The sequence below is a fragment of the Sciurus vulgaris genome (genome assembly GCF_902686455.1).
Source record: "Sciurus vulgaris genome assembly, chromosome: 12".
NCBI classification, from domain to species: domain Eukaryota; kingdom Metazoa; phylum Chordata; class Mammalia; order Rodentia; family Sciuridae; genus Sciurus; species Sciurus vulgaris.
In genome coordinates, this window is record NC_136473.1 from 83,592,082 (window position 1) to 83,610,732 (window position 18,651).

Sequence of the window (18,651 nt, forward strand, 5' to 3'; positions counted from 1 at the left end):
ACTTGTCAAACTGGTAAACCTAGCCCAAGTCAATCTACTTGTCGTTGCCATTTGTAGTACGTATTTCAGTATTCTGTATGGAATACAGAAGCAGTAGAATATTGAAGGCCAGGAATAAATAAATATCGTGTTCAGAAAATAAATATTCTATTAAAGAACATAGCTTTGCACTATGAGTGAGATAGGGTAAGGCCCCCAGAGATTTTATATTCTAGAGACAAAAGAAAATGTGTACCCAAACTTCAAGGTGCTTTCTCTGCAATGACAGTTTACAACTTAAGATAGGTGGGTTTGATAAGGCTAAACACAGCTGGGGGATTAAAACAGCAGAATAAAATGTTTATCATAGTAGATTTATGCTCATCTCTGGAGCAGGGATCCAGAATTCAGTGAACAGAGTTCTAGGAAATAAGTACATCCATGGGAGGGAGAGACAGTGGTGGTTTTAAGGACAGATTTCTAAAGAGATAACATTTGAATCATCTCTCGAACGATGGGTGGGAGGCAGAAGAAATGGCTCATTCTAGGACGTGCAACTTGTTCAGTTCTATGGATAGGTTGGGTGTGAGTGAGGAAGCATCAAAAAAGATGGTGGGTGGAATGTAGAGCCACATTCCGCAGGTTCGTGTGCCATATTAGGACATTCCATATCTTATTTGGAAGTTGTTGGTGAGTCATTGAGGAATTTCAACCATCAACCTTACAAAGCAGGCACAGATGGAAACATCTCCATGATAGCGTGGAGGGGGATGAGAAAGCATGAAGTTGGCAGCTTTTGCACAATTCTATATGTGAAATCAGGAGAGCTCTTAAATTAAGCAGTTCAAATTTGGACACTGTTCAAATTTGAGATCTATGTGAAATATTTGAAGATGACTCTACCATTGTTTTTTGACACTAAAAGTTAAAAGAAGAAAAGAATCAGAGCTAGAAATATAAATTTACAAATCTTTAGTTGATGACTGTGGTTGATTACTGATTATAAATAGAAATACAAAATTTGGAAATTTTCTCTCTTGGTGCATCTTGATATGGACATGCATTGGTTTTGGTCTATGCAGGATCTATTTACCTTTTTTCTGGTAATAGCTGGGTAGTTAGGAATGGGCTCATCTTAACTCTTAACCCATGTGGTTGAGGTGGGTGGGCCCCAATCTGACTCTGAGGGAGGTATATTACTCAAATCCAATCAATTCTTTTCTGCCACCTCTTCCCAAGACCACAATGGTTCAGCCTGTGAACCAAACCAGGCCAATGGGATGAGATTCCTGGACTTGAGGTTGTAGCTGTTGGGGGAACGTCTTCTCTGTAGGAACTACAGAGAATGGGTTTTGCAGTGTGTAGCAAGAGACAACTCTTAGGCTGCCAGGTAGGAAGACCTGAGAATGGAGGAAACACTGGGGGAAAGAGAATGAGAAGCCAAGAGGATCCTGATATGACATTGAATCCTCAGATCTGGTGGGACTGAGCACAAAAATCACTCCTAGACTTCTCACTTACAGATGCCAGGACATTCTCTTTATTGCTTCAGTTAATTTTAATTAATTTTTTTCTCACAATCTGTTTAAGGGCATAGGATACATCTATATCATGGTTTTTGTTTATGTTAATTACAAAAATATTTGTTAATGAATGATTCAATGATAATGTAAAAGGAAAAGGACCCTCTGTGTAATTCTTAATATATTATTATTTGACTAGAATTGATACCTTTATCATTTTGAATATTCCTTTTATAAATATAATATACATTTTAATTTATTTAGCTCTCTAATCTTTCAATAGCATTGTCATTTTCTATTTAAAGAGCTCATTTGCTATTAGACTTACTTCTTGTAAATAAATATTTTTGAATAGCGTCTTTTTAAATGTACATTTTAAACTGATATTTGGCAATGTGTATAAATTAAATTGTTTTTGTATGAATTCTAAAATCACACATTTTGCCTAACTTATTTTATTTTGTGGTGCTGGTTACTGAATATGGGGACTCACGCTAGGTGAATGCTTTACCACTGAGCTGCATCCCCAGCCCTACACTCATTAATTTTAGTTGGTAGATTATTTAGATTTTCTATGTAGAAATAATATTCTTAACAAAACATATTTTATGCCTTTCCAATCACTGCCTATCATGTTTGTTGTATGGAGTTTTGGGGAGAGTGGGACATGTGCCCTTTGTCAGTTTAAATTTTTTCTCTTCTTTCAATTTTTAGTTTTCTATGAAATTTCCACTTTTTGCTTTTTAAAAAATAATGATTGGATACAAATTTTATAAAAATGTATTTGTATTCTTGTTTGGATGATCACAAGCTTTGTCCTCTATTGTCGATATGTGAATCATGTCAAGCATTTTTTCTAGTTTTTGTCTTATTTAGCCTTTATATTATTGAGCACATAGTTTTCTCATTTTCTATTTCCTCTTGAATCAATTTCAGCCATTTTTTAAAACTATGAAATATGCAAAAGAAATCTCAAGAAGAAGATAGGGAACAAAATTCAACACTTTGATTTAGTGACAGGATATGATTAAAAGGTATATGATTAAAATAATTAATGAGGTTTTTGTAATGAGAATTAGAGGTTGTCATAATAAAGCATTTAATTTGGAAAACAAGAAGGATATATGAATATTATATGGTGAGCTGGGTTTTAGTAGCAGTGAAACAAGAATTAGAAAGAAACAAAAACAAATACAATTTTGGTCAGAGAGCTTTTGAGTGATCTTTCAGTAGTTAGCATGGCTGAAAAATCAAATTGTTGCTTGGTCTGCTTTAACTTCACTTAGAAATAGCAAGGAGATCATTCTTGGGATTCTTAAGTGCAACTCCCACTGAAATAAGCTTCTTATTGAATTCACTTAGTTAGTCAGCCATTCACCTCAAAGCTTTTTTTCTCTTTCACAAGTCTTCTGAATTGATCTTACATGGGTTATAAGAGAACACTGCTACCCATACTAATGTAGCTGATATTTACTGAGAACATTCAACCTGTTGTTGCTGGGCTTTGCAGTTTCTATTGCCAATTTTGTATATTTACTTACAAGACTGGTTAATTTATAACTTACTTGAAACTTTTAAACGCTTTTATATTAGCCATAGTGTATCAACACAATAAAAAGAAATACAAGCTGTTCTTGAATGCTTTTGTTCCTCATTCTTTTAAATATCACCTGCTCCAGTTGAAATCAGTGCTAATGAACTGAGAGTAACTGATCTGTGAAGACGCAACCCAGGTGGCTTGACCGGGTCCCATTCTCCCACTTGGCTTTCTTTTCTAAGCTTTTGGTTCCTACCATGCACTTGTGACTGCTCTGGGTAAAAACTTAGCAAAGCATCATTTCTATCCCAATCTTTTCTCTTTAAACATTATCTACCAAATATTAAATTGGAAATTCTAATATGGGAAGTCAAAGTCAAATCCAAGTTTTCAAACTGTCCTATAATCACATACAATGTATACTTGTACAATACATTTTGTAGTATTTTGCCATTTTCAAATATACTTTCACAAACATTTATTATTTGAGCCTCAAAACACCTTTTGATATGAAACAAATGGTATCTCCAGTTTACAATGAGAAAACAGAAACAGATTAAATTTACTAAGGTTATAAAGTGGCAATGCTAGAAATAACTTTGGTCTTTAAAGAAAGACCAGGAGATCTGTTCTTTAAATTGAGAACCGACTGGTTTTATGCTCATTGCTGCAGTTGCTGCAGCTGTCCTCTGATCCTCCTGTCCTTCCTCCTCCTGCCTTGTTCTTTATCCTCATCATGCCCATTTTCTTTGTCTTCTCCTCTTCCTCCTCATTTACTAATCACTTTGAATGGACAAGGAAAGGTTCTAATTATTTTACTCATATGGATCAAGTTTAATCCTCACCATAACTGCATTAGGTAAATGTGATACTCGTGGGTGTTGCTGTTAACTCCATTTTATAGAGTAGAAAATGAGGGAAATGAAGAGTTCAGATAGCTTGTCCAAGGGCAGAGACATCGCTAGCAGTGCCCAGGGTTCCAGTCCCAGCCATGGTGCTCTGGTGGCTGAGCTCTTGACCACTGAGAAGCAGGATAATTCCACAAACAAGGGGTTACTTTTTTAAAAAAAAGTCCTCTTCAAAACAGATAATAAACAAATAATAAAGATGAATGTCTAAAGGATAACAAAATCTACTCATAGAAACATGGTGTGCCCCAGATTCTGTTCAACATGTTAACCAGAAAGGGATTTCAGAGGAGGTAAGAGGAGTAAAGCCAGTTTTAGATAATTCATATGCTAAAATATCACTAACTGGCAATTTTCATGTATTTAAGATGCTTGTTATGGTACAGCTAAAAGGCAACTATAATTAATGTTTCCAAAAAAGGATAAAACAACTAAAATCAATACATTCTCTTTCTGTTTAGCCTTTGATTATACAGCTAATTATGTTTTTTTGCATTAAAAAGAGTTTTGCCTTGGTTATATCCCGTGATTACTTGAGCTGTGTCTCACTTTACATCATACCTTAATGAGATGGCTGCTCTAATGAAGACAGTGTCTTTACTTAATATTTTAATATTAAATAGATGAAAAATTGAGGCAATTTATTATTTTGTAGAAATTTTCTTTATTGTAGACATCAATTGGTGTTTGAATTTAGTTCTGGCATGCACAAATTTAGAAGATAATTTATTTAGAGGGCCAAGAAAAAATATGAAACTATTATGCTCTAATATACAACATGCATGAAAACTGGGAACTGATTACATTTACATATTTGTTTATTTATGCGTATTTATATTGGTTTACCACATTTTCTAACTTTACTCAAAACTCTGGGACTTGAGACTCAGGATTTTTTTTTTTAAAGCATAAAAATTCTTTCGTTGAGAGAAAGATTTAAACATTCACAAAACCAGTTTTTAAGTGAAATAGTTCCTTAAATTAAAACAAAACTAAAATTCAAGCATTTTCATAAAATGTAATTTATTGTAGACTCTGTAGTAAGTTGTATGCTTAACAATAATATGTTTTCATATTCAATAATCAGCATGTTTTCTGAAAAATGTATATCTGTTGCTTTTTACACTTAACATTTTTAACTTTTCCTAAAAAAAGTAAGAAGTTTATTTTATTAATACAAAAATTCTAAGTTTTTAAGTTCATTACCAAGTGTAAGAAGAGATCAAATGAATATACTTCTTGTTCTCTGTTATTATTATTTTATTTTTTTGGTACTGAAGATTGAACCCAGGGCTACATCCTCAGCTCTTTTTTGTTTTAATTTTAATTTTTATTTTGAGACAGGGTCTCACTAAATTGCTTAGGTCCTCACTAAGTTGCTGAGAATTGGCACTAAGTTGACTTTGAATTTGGGATCCTCCTGCCTCAGGCTCCCAAGTTGCTGGATTATAGCTATGTATCACCACACCAAGTTGTATATAATTTTAAGTAATATTTTATTTTGTGTAATGTTAAAACATAAGGAAGTAACAGGAACACAAGACTTTTGGGTTTTGTTTGTCTCCACTACTTAATTTGTACCTGAAATTCTCTTCATCTCTTATGGGTCTTGGTTTTCTCATCTGCAAAATCCAGGGGAGTGAGCTAAGGTCTCACTGCCCATAGTGTGTTCTGTAGATCAGCAGTATTAGCATAAACTGGAAGCTGGTTAGAAATGCAGATTCTTTGCTTGTTCCCTGTGTCTATTGCATCAGAATCTGCACTGTAATTAAGTCCTCAGGTGATTATAGTTTGGGACACACTGAACTGGAGAAGATTGAATTCAAATGGGTTAGGAATGTGATGATTTACCTAGAAATACCCACATATATTAAAATGATAGAATGTGTCCTTAAAGATATAACATAATATAGGCACTATGTAGATTTAGGTTAATCCAAGGACTATCAGTGAAGCTCTGTGTGATCTTTGGCAAGTTATTTAATTTTTATGTTCTCATATGAAATGCAGATCATTAAAATTATCTCCTTAGGATGGAGTATTAAATAAAATATTTTTTATTATAACAAGTTCAACAAATGTCAGTTTTTCATTCCCTTTTCTCCTTGATCCCCTTTCCTTACCCATCCCCAATTTTTGTTAAGACACAGGGAGGTTGAAATGAATAAATTAAATTCTACCAAAATGTACATCAGTCACAAGGTACAGTGGCATGTGCAACACAGGAGGCTGAAACAGGAGGATCCAAAGTTTGAGGCCAGCCTCAGCAACTTAGTGAGGCCCTGTCTCAAAAAAAGAAAATCAAAAATAAATAAATAAGTAAAGTACACCAGTGACATGTTCCTACTTCGAATGTAAGATGAGTTATTCATCCCAGTTAATTTCCTACTCTGTTTCTCAAGTTGTAATTTTAAGCTTTTCTCTCTCTTCTTAAATACAGTATACAATCTCTTCATGCCATATTTTAGGGTTCTGCCAGGCTATGTCAGTAATCTGTAGCCAGTTAGAGGAGGTAGCGAGATATCATAACCTGAAACTATAATTATCTACACAGGCAGGAAAACAGAATATCAGTCCCAAACATGTGTCTACCATTTTATAATGCTCAGACAAATAACCAGCCCCTGCCACAGTGTGAGAGACAGGGTTGGTGATCAAGGATGCTTACATCATAGAGTAAAAATTTGGGAATCTGTGGCCATACCTCAGAGCACAGACCATATCTCTTCATTTCACTGATAGACACTCAGTGCCTGGAACTTAATATGTGCTCAATAATTATTTGTTCAAGAACGGATTAAAGTGAGACTGAAGGGAAGAATAGCCATCATGAGCAGCAGAAGCAGGGGAAATTTGCTTATGGGTTTTAAGACCTTGAAGTATAGAATCGAGACTGCAAAAATAAGACAGTGATGAGATGTTAAAGATCTAAGTACAAAGGAAAGAGATAGGAATAGGATCAGAAGGCTTGTGCTCAGGAATGACCAAGGAGTCAGTTACTGAAATCCAGTTTCACATCTGTACAAGGTTCTTGGCAAGAACCATGAGGATAAAACAAAGACTGAAAACAAGTTCCCCACGTCTTAGATGGTGCTTGGGATTTGGTTTAGAAAGATGCAGTAAGACCCAGACACGGAAGTAATTGTCAAGGTATGAAATTGCACTTACTATATGAAATGGGGACAGGGGGCTGTCCCTTGCTGTTGGGGGCATAGATACAGCTGTGCTTAAATGTGCTTGATCATCACACAGTATGAACTGTAAACCCTCGCCAAATGAGGAATGACAGTGAAAGCCAACAGCTAGGGAGGTGAATAAGAGCAGTCTTGTTGGATGGCAAATAAAGTACACAACGGCAAAGCATGGAAACGTAAATGACGGTTGCTACCTGGGCTGGATCAGGGAGAGTGGACTCAAGGATTGTAGAGACGGAAATGAGGGACAGGGAGGGGGTGGGGGAAGGAAAGATAATAGAATGAGACAAACATCATTACCCTATGACATGGTATGACTACTTTGTGTACAACCAGAGAAACAATAGTTGTACTCCATTTGTGCACAATGGAAAAAAAAAAATTGTGGGTCCTGGTGAGTAGTAGGGACTCTGTACTGGCAGCGCCCTGAGAAGGCAGTGGGACACCAGGGAGGAGTGGTCAGCTGTTCCCAGACTCAACCAAGATTCTCAGGCAATCAGTGCAATCTCCAGGCACTGGTCTCCAACAGAGAGACCTGGGGGCTGAGACAGTGGTTGTCTCCATGGTACCCAGTGTGAAAGGATGATATTTTGGCACCACCTCTGCAAAATAGTGTCATACCCTGGGGGGAAAAGGGGGTCCCCAGCTATCACTAAGATGCTACTTGTTAGCCCATTGGGGGTGACGTTTCAGAGTTTAGAAACTACATTTTGTGGAGTGCAGTGGTGCCTGCAGTAAGTTGCCAGTCATTTATGCTACAGATAGAAACTGAGATGCCTAAAAGGACAAGTGTTTGAAGATTAACCACTCAGTGTCTACTCTGCTGTGAGCTAAGAGAGCACTTCAGGCAGAGGAGATTCCTTTCAGACAGTTATTTGGGCTCTACTTAGACAAAGAGGCACAATTCCCCAAATGATCGGTTTTTTGTTCCAACAATATTAAATACTCCATGCTTTTCCTGTTAGTTCGAAATGTTGCCCTTAACATATATTAAACTTTGACATTACCTAGACTAGTGGTTTTACCACTTCTTGACTACAGGTGCTTTTGCCTTCAAAAATCTTTTGAGCATCTCAAAGAGCTTTAGTTTATGTGACTTATAGTTATTGATAATTATCATGTTAGAAGTTAAACTAAGAAGTATTTAAAATATTTAGTTCATTAAAATAACAATAACAATCCTTTTATGTTTTAACACAAATAAAATTTTTGTGAAAAAAAATTAGTTTATTTTCCTAAAAAAAAAAAAGTGAGAAAAATGGCATCATTTCCCTGTTTTTGCAAATCTCTTAATATCTGGCTATATAGGAAATAGCTGGCTTTTCACAGCTGCCTTTTCAGTCAATCTGTTATGTCTGCCTTCTTTTTGTTGGAAAAAATCAGGCCTCACATAGATGATGTGTAGCTGAGAAAGGGAGGGCCATACTGACTTCTGGAGGGTCTCAGGAAACCCTGAGGGTCCTTGGTGAACATTTTGAAAACCACTGTTTTAGTTCACTTATTAGATTTTTCTATTCACTTCTATTTGTCCAGCTACCTTCAGAACTATTTTGCTGCTGTTGTAATTGGTACATGTTTACAATATGTTCAGATTGACTTGGTATATTTATAATTATATATTGTCCTCTTTTGTTATTATTCCAGTATCTTAGAAAATGGAGCAAGAGTTTTGGTCCACTAAACTCAATATGAAATAGTTAAAGCCCAAATCTCTGGATTACAACCCAATGAGTATAATGGGTCACTAATCTTAGCAACTATTTTTTTAATGTGATGCTGAATGTGAAGAATTCAATTATCAAATTCAACCTACTGAATTTGGTTATTTATTTGTTGTTTCTTTTTTAGCTTCAGTAAACTGTTATCATCATTCTTAACATTTTAGAGATTTATTTGAACCTTGCAAAATCAAAAGCTTAATGCTGTAATTCTTTTACAGTGCCTTATAGAGAACAGGGTGTCAAGTGGAAAAGAAAATACTGAGGGTTTTTTGCTTCTGCTCTTAGTTTCAGCTCTTATTCACTATAGATGTGGTTGCTTTAATCTCTCTGTGGTTCAGTTTTCTTACCTCTAAAATGGGAATATAATGACAGCCACCCAACTTATTTTAGATGATTGAGAGGAATGCAGACTGTAGCAATATACTTCATAAAGTGTTTTACCAAATGCACAGTATTATGTCATGTTTGAATTATGGAATTGTAGAACTGGGCCAGCACCTCCAAGATCAGTTAGGCTGCTATTTATTGGAACCCTAGGTATATTCTAGACAGTTCCCAGAGCTGACAGTTGGAGTCAAATAAGTCAAAGTGTAGGAGACACAACCCATTCTGCTGTATGGATTAGGTTTATTTCTTATGGCTTTTGCTTGAAGAATTAGAGATGTTGCATTTAAACTTTTGAACACCTCTACCATAGTTCAATTCTAGTTCAAATTCATTGTTTTTGATGAAGAAATTGATAAACAGATACTATTTTCCCATTTACTCATTTCGACAATAGCAGTGTTGAAACCAGAATCTTAATGTGATGTGTGATATGCTTTTACTTTTCTTAAGCTTTAAAATCTGTACAAAATTTAATTATCTTAGGCTTTCAGTCTCGAAATCTGACTTTCTTTTGATCTGTATCCAGGCAATGACCATATTCTTTACAAAGTCAAATGTGAACATACAACATAGATGTTGTATCGTCTATCAAATCTGCAAATCTTCATTTTAGAACTAAGAGACATTTATGGACAGGAGATCCTTAGTCATAGTTACATGGAGACATTAGGAAACCTATATACTTACAGAAAATACACAGGTATTTAACTGAGATATCTCTTACTTGGGGGAACAAAGGAACATTTAGTTGAAAGAAGAAAAATGTCCTTGTTGAAGATTGTCCTTGTCGAAGTTGACCCAACTCCTGAGGAATGTTCAATCTTCTGCATGTCATGTCTACATGATGTCACACATCCAGTTGTTTCCTCATATCATAATATTGGTGCACAGATAAGAAATTTAGATGAATGTTTTTGGCTGTTCCATTTTTCTTCAGATAATATATTACACAGACACAGAAGATTATTTATAACTTTAGGATCTCATGGTTTTTTAAATAATATGTAAACACAATTTCTTTCTTTCTTTCTATCTTCCCCCCCCCCCCCCCCTTTTTTTTAAACATTTCTTGACTTTAGAGCAATAAGACTCAAATCAGAGTATTAAAGTACTTGCAGGAAGATAATGCTGACTCTTTGGGAACATAAGAGGTCTATGGTCACTGCCTTGATTGTTATTTCTAGAATGGTGTCAATCACCCAAGAACAACTGTAAGCACACAAGAGGAAGCAGCACACATACCTGGCCCTTGGGAGCAGCTTTCACTGGGGAGAACTTTCAGAGACAATCAGGTGTATGAACCTTTCCTTGTTCATCACTGACAAAAGGGCAATGCCCACTCTTTGGCAGAACAGAGGTAAAATCACCAGAGAGAAACTCTCACTTATGAGGGGTGAAGATCTTTCCAGTTTCTTGATTACAGACACACTTCTCTTTTTTCTATACCCAGACCCTAGGGCATACCATAGTATGCAAAAGAAAAGTTTTAAAGTAGATGATTTAACCAGAATATTCAGAGTTTCTTAGCATTGCTAAGCATTCCTTAGCATTCTATAGGGTAATGGATGACAGTGTTTAAATGTCCAGTTCCATTTTGGGGCATGGCTTTAAGTTCATACTGCTGAATTATAGCAGGGTGGAAAAGTCAGTATCTCCCGTAGCAATGCTTAGACCTCAGGTCTACAAAGGGAACTTTAAAGAGAGCAGTGAAACTGCAGATCAGAAGGTGTTGCACACGTATGCAGCCAATAAGCTCCCTTAGTAATGGGCCTTTGTTATAAAAAATGATTTGCACTGGATGCTGAGCCTTTTTTAAAACAGGAAAATATAAGTTTCATTTTACATGGGCTCTGTTTTTAATTATAATTTGACAAAAGAAATAACCGCATTACCTATTTGATTTGCCAGAACCTTATCTAGCACCACCTGTTGAGCCCAAGGCACTCAAATGCTGACATGTTGCAGAGAACAAAATTATGTAGCTGGCATACTAACTAGCCCTGATGCCAACAAAAGCATAATGTAGCCTTTGTACTTGAAATAAAACAAAAATACATTAAGCTACCAACTGTAAAGGTTTAAGAAAGCCACATTTAATTATATACAAATAGATCCTTCTAACAAAGAAATATAATGAAAAATGGTCTTGGAGTTAAAAAAGGCCGAAGTTTGCATGGTCCACACGGGTAACTATCTTGAGCTTAAACAAAACAGAATTTCATGGTACAGTTGATTTATATTAAATATGACAGGGGGATGCCGAACTTGTTTTCATGAACTAATGGGTTCAATAGAGGAACATTTGCTGCGTGTGGAAATAGCAAACTGTATTGCCATAACTGGCAAAACAAAAACTATAATTAGTTATTAGCTTGTGAATGTATAGTTCATTGGGTTCAAGTTTATGAAGAGGATATTGCCCTTGAAAGGTCACCTGCCTTTGCCTTTGAACAAGTGTTCACTTACAGAAAGTAAATGCTGAAATGTGCAGTTCAGACATACAGGGCTGTGTAGTGTAGGTGACATAAGGGCCAACTTGGAAGACTGACATTGGCAGGAAAGCAGTGTATGTTTGAGGGTACTGATGACTCTGTTTATTGCTGTGTCTTTACTTTGGGCCAAAACATCGAATTTCATAAATATTATCTCATTTATCCTTTCAACACCCCTTAAAAGTAGGTATTGTTATTCCTGTTTTATAAAGATTTCAAAGCTGAAAAGTTAACTAACTTGCCTAAAGCTGCTTATGAAGTAAGTCAAATATGTCTGATCCCAAAGTGTGTTTTGCATTTCTGTAAAAGAGATATCTATGAAGGTTCTCTTTCTCAAAAAGATGATTAATAAATTTGTGGTTTAAGTTGCCCACGTTAAGGTAATGTGACTAGAGTATAGATCATTAACTGAAGAGACTTAATACATTATATCAAAAGGTAACTGCATGATAAAAGGATTATTAATAGAGGGATAGCATTTGATGATGTGATTAAAAGAAAAAGAGGAGATGTAGAAAAGAGTGTTCAAGTTAGTACAGGATCAATATTCTTTGGATTCCAGAGGGTCAATTGATAATCAGGGTAAAGGGCTGGGGATATAGCTCAGTTGGTAGAGTGCTTGCCTTGCATGTACAAGGTCCTGGGTTCAGTCCCCAGCACCACAAAAAAAAAAAAAAAAAAAAAAAAAACATGGATGATCATGGTAAAAATATCTCCCTGAGTAAAGAGAAAAAAATCAGATTCATATAATTATCCTTTACTGACAACAATTGAACTCCTGTATTCTGATCGTGGGCCCATTAAGCAAACTTCTAACCTATAATTTAGTCTCTGAAGTGAATTGGTCCACCAGAAAGGAACCTTCAGAGCAAATGACTAAAGGTTTCTAATGACATTATTTCTTTTATTGTAATTTAATAATTGGCATTTAGGCTAATAAAATGGACTCCTGCAATTTAAGTGTGCCTGAATAAATCTCCTTACATTTAATGTTTAGAAATACTAATAAAAGATGGTTTCTGAAAAGCTGAGGACCTAGACCCAAGTAACTCTGCTGAGCTTGTACCTACTGGTGACACCCTGAGTCCTTTTCCTTTTTGATGTAGTTCCTTAAATGGAAGAAATGACTTTGAGCTTTATTTTTTTTTTTGGTAGTGAGGTACTGGGGATTGAACTCAGGGGCACTTGACCACTGAGCCACATCCCCAGCCCTATTTTATATTTTATTTAGAGACAGGGTCTTACTGTTGCTGAGGCTGGCTTTGAACTCACCATCCTTCTGTCTCAGCCTCCTGAGCCACTGGGATTATAGGATTACCTGGCAGCTTTGAACTTTTTAGTTCAATCCTCTTGCCTGTATAGATAAAGAAAATAAGGCAGAAGGGCACAACATCTTGTTGAATTATATAAACAAGTGGAATTCTGACTGTGCTTTCCCACTTATATGCATACATTTTTATTTTTCTTAGTGATAGACATCTGATGCATGTAGTTCAACAGTCTGTCACTCTTGAATCAATAATCATAGTTTCATAGGTGAAAGCATTTGAGCTTTTCCAAATATGCTAAAGGGTCTAGGTGTCATACACTGTTATTTTGTTTTTACTTGCAGTCAGTGGGACCCTATAATAGAATCTCAGAAGTGGCATTCTGTTGTACCAGCATGGTTATATGCCTATAGTGACAGACAATTTTGGAATATATATATCAGGTGCATTCTAAAATTTTACACCACAAGTTTTCACCACTTTTACAAATGATAAAACTGATTGTTATATAGTTTAATTTTTCTGTGTTCTAGTGGGCTCCAAGCTTGGTTTAATCATTGTCTTGAAATTCTTAATCATGTTTGAAAAAATTATGAGTGATTTAAATATAACTTATTATTATTGCCACCTAGCTAATAGTTGGCGAAATCTTGGGTTGCCGAGCTTCTAAGCTTTCATACATATATTATTTCCTGTAATATATGTGTACTGCTTTTGAGTTAAAAATTATAGTTTGTACAGATGAATTTCAAAGTACTGAATAAAATTGAAAAACCATACATAATCTAGATCAAATGTGTTCAAAATAATAAACCCAATAGACTAAAAATTGTTAAATAGATGGAAAGAACTTCTAGAATTAGAAGAAAGGCTACTTAAAAATATACAGGAAAAAAGAAAAACACGTGGAAGGGAGAGGATTTCAAACCAGAAGTACCTTTTGCATAGTACTGACATCAAGTTATCTGTACTACTAAAAAAAGCTGGCAAGAACTTTCATCATGCATCAGAAAACAAAAAGCATTTTGTTAACAAATATTTAGTGAGCATCTATTAGGACACAGGAACTGTTCTGGGTGCTTAACAAATATTACTGAACATGCAAGGTAAAGATTTCTGCCCTCATGGAGCTTACAGCTAGCAAGGGGACAGAGACAGCAATTATGGGCATAATATAGCACATCTTAGAAGGTGATGACGTACTAGGGAAAAGTAGGTAAGGTAAGGACAGTGGGGAGGGTGACTCACGGGGTGCAGTTTTCAATGGAGTGGTTAAGAGAAGACCTCAATAAGGTGACGTCTGGACAAAGATTTGAATTTGGTGCTGAAGAAGACCATTTCAGGAAGAGGACTCTAAGGCAGCAGGGAGCCTGGCCTTTAGAGGAATAAACAGGAGGCCAGTGTGTTTGAAACAGAGTGAATAAGGAAGTTACTGGAATTCACAAGGGTCCTGGGGCCAAACACATAAGGCATGGTCGTGCAAGAGGGAATGATGGGACTTACCTTTTAATACAGTCCTTCTAGCTCTTTACCTAAATCTGTGGAGTTAGGGAGAAGGTGGCATTCGGTAGAAACAAGGAGAACAGTCAGGAGTCCATTGTGGAGATTGAGGAGAACAATGATAGTGATTTTGGTCAGGGAGGGTAGAAGACATGGTAAGAAGCAGTGGCATTTTGGATATATTTTGAAGGTAAGCACAACAGAATTTCCTGAGAGTTAAATGTATAATGAGAAAGAAACAGGAGTCAATGATGATGCTAAGATTTTTAATGCAAGCCACTGGAAAGGGTGCAATTGCTACCAATACAAATGGGAAAATTATAGGTGTAGAAGGTTTAAAAGTTGATGAGTTGGGATGTTTATTGGACAAACAAATGGATACTGTAGATAAGCAGTTAGATAATGATGTCTGGTGTTTATGTGGAAGTCAGGGCTGGAGATGGGATGTTGGGAGTTACCAGCATACAGATAGATAGCATTTGAAGTTGTGACAGAGTGGAGTGACTATAGAGAAAATACAAAGTAGAGATTTCTGTGACACTCCAACATGGCAAGGGAAGAGAAGAAGTACTAGCAATAGAGACAGAGAAGGACTGAGTATTGAAATAGGAGAAATCCAAGGAACCATGATGTTATAGAAGTTAAGTTTTAGAAAGGAGGGACAGTTTATGATGACAAATACTATTGCCAAATCCAGTAAATGGGGATGAGAATTGGCTATTGGATGTTGAAATATGGTGGTGATTGATAACTAATAAGAGTAAAAGCATTACAAGGCCAAATAGAGTGGGTTTAAGAGAGAATAGAGACAAAAGGGGACAGTATGTAGATACCAATAGCATTTTCAAGGAGTTTTGCTATCAATGAAAAGAAATGCAAAGTGCAACTAACATAGGCAGCAAGGTCAGAGAAAGTTTTTTTTAAAAATATAGTACAAATAAAAAAGAATGTTTATATCATGATGGGAAAGACAGTACAAAGCAAGAATTAATGGTGTAGAGGAAGATACGGAGAATTACACCAGCCATGTGCGGGTCTGTGTTGGGGAGATAGGATTTGGTACAAATGGAGAGATTGACTGTAGAGGAACTATTCTATATGCTTGGGAGATATACTTTGTTTGGAGAGATTGAGCTCGGAAAAAGAAGAATCAGTTTTGTGTTATTCCTTAAATAGAAAATATACTTCAATATTTTATGAAAAGAAGAAGATATTTCTGAAATGTATTCTAGACATCAGTGGGCTTCACTGCTTTGTGCTCGAGTACAGCACTATAGGCGATTATGGAAGCTTTCCTTGAGAAAAAAATAACACAATGAGACAATGAAATATGCAATGCTCTATTGGCTAACGTGGTCCAATGTTATAAATTCACTTTTCTGTTAATGAAATTCTTGCTGCTTTCTCTTAGGGATGTTGCAGATGAAATGCTCTTTGAGAATAAAATAACACTGCTGTCAAGACTTCTCTTTGGAGAATAATGTAAAAGAGTAAAATGTATTTTTACCTCAGCTTGTAATAATTAAAAATTACAGCACATTCAATAAATGCTCATTTTTTCTTTTATGATAGGGTACTGTTACATTTGCCAAATGGCCACTTGGTACTTGGACTGATTTTTCAATTTTCAAAGCAGCAGAATTCTTTATTCAGAGAAAGCTCTAATGGAATCCCACTATATATAGAGCAGATAACAATGCTGCTTCTTTTGGATATCTTTTAAGAAACTGGAACTGATAACATTTATTAATTAACGACAATTAACAAGGTTTTTGTGCATGCACAAACAGGTGCCAAGGATAATAACTATACTCTAAAATCAGCATCACCACCAATTGACTTCTGTGTTTTATTTTGTTTGTGAAAAAAGAAAATCACAAATCATACAGAAATATAGTTGTAATAGAGAACAGATTTTTATAATCAATTTATACTCTCAGGCTGGTTGAAAAGAACAGAGGACACTTTTAGTATTAAAGATGAATTAAAATTTTCAAAAAGAATCTAGTAATATTTAACAACTAATTGAATACTTTTAATAAAACAGATATTTAGAATATAAAATTTACCACAGGCACCTCTATTTTGTGATATTATATAATTAGTACAAGATTTACTCTATATTCAGTTCTAATTCCACAATAGAATATATGATAGATTAATGCATCTAACAGATATTTCTCAGTTTTGCTTGGCATTTAGTTGAATATAACACGTGTCCTATCTGTAGAATTTATAAAGGCAACATCATGTTTAAATTCAGCAAAATACTAGTACCAAAAAAATCTTTCTACTTATCAGCACATTTATAAAAGTTTAAATGAATGCACAGAGCTGATAGAGAAATTTTACCTTGAGTAGAAAAATGAATGAAAATAATGTACAGGTTGATGGTGTTCTTAATCATGTTAAAGTTTAATTGATAGCTGTTAAAAATGAAATCTGTATCTAACTTTTAAAAAAATTATTTATTTTTTATAGGCTGCATTTTGATTCATTGTACACAAATGGGGTACATGTTTTCATTTCTATGGTTGTGCACAATGTAGATTCGTGTAAGCATACATGTATGTAGGGTGATAATGTCTGTCTCATTCCACCATTTTTCATACCCGCCTCCCTCTCATTTCCTTCTACATAATCTAAAGTTCCTCCATTCTTCTCTCACTCCCCATGCCCCCCACTCCCATTTGATTCCCCAAAACATGCCTTTGGAACACCAAGGATCCATGGAACAGAACTGGAAGACTACTCCTATCATAAAAAGAGCTATAGATATAATGTCCTAAGACCTGTCTGGGAATCCTTCTCTCATACACTAGTATATAAATTTGGCCGGGTGATGTAACCTCAATTGTAAAATATGGATTATGACCTTTACCACACCAAATTTTTTTTTTTTGTTTTTTTTTGTTTTTGCGGTGCTGGGGATTGAACCCAAGGCCCTGTGCTTACAAGGCAAGCACTTTACCAACTGAGCTATCTCCCCAGCCCCTATACCTAATTTTTGCTAAGAATAATCTTTTACTATATGTCAAAGTGCCCAGGTTCTAATACAATATCTGGTATGGAGAAGGCACACATCAAATGTCATATGCTTTTAAAAGACTGATGTCTTGCAAAATAAAAAGGAGTTTTGAAATCCTTAAAAAGTAGAGGAAAAGGGAAAAAAACTGTAGTTAAGGGAGGAAGAGAAATTATGGTTTAATTTGAGAAAAAACAAAAGTGATTTCATCACAAAGAGAATAATTTCCTAACAGAATGCATGGAACAAAATGCTTACCTTTGGAATGCAAAGGAAATGTTTACAGTACTAGATTTACATGCTCTGAAACTTTAAGCAATGTGTACCTAATTTTAACAAATCAGCCATTCCATTTTTTTTTTTTTTTCCTAAATTCAACAATCTCCTCAGCTTTTCAGGAAAACCCCATAAAGTAGTCAACAAAAGACAAAATTGCAGGAAAGATGCAGCACCTCACTGTGGCTTTCTGAACTTCATGCTCTGTAGTAGAAGATTCTTAGTGCTGTCTCCTGATGGGCAGGATGATGGGGGCCAGTTCATTATTATTATGTTGCAAATGAGTACCGGAGTTTGATCACTATAGATATGGGAAAACCACTCTTGTTTTCAGGGTCCAAATGAACCCATACCCCCTGAACGAACTTTTCTTCTCATGTAAGAAAGAGCCAGGAATATCCATGGTTTAGTGACTTTCCAAGTCTATGGGCCAACTTGGTGATATAAAAAATTACATATTAGTATTTCCAAAACTTGGCTACATACCATTGTCATCTAGGAACACATTCCCAGGGTTTACCCCAGAAGTGCTGACTTAGGTGTAAACACTGGAATTTTTTCTCAGCTCTTAGAAGAATGTAAAGCCCATTATAAACAAGCTTACTATGAGACCAATATCCACAAAAAGTGCTTTGCTTTAGTTGTGAGGTAAATGCATTTCTTCTCAAGGTCACAGGAACATGGGTTTAGACAGTAGTTTCATAGACTCAAATCCTCATTCTACTCTTTGCCTCTTTTCCTTGGCTCCTCTCACTAAGGGTTCAGTGGGTTAAAAAAACATACCCTTTCCTTTGAACTCTCTTCACCTACTCTCCCTGTGTAAGGGCCCTGAACTCCAGGT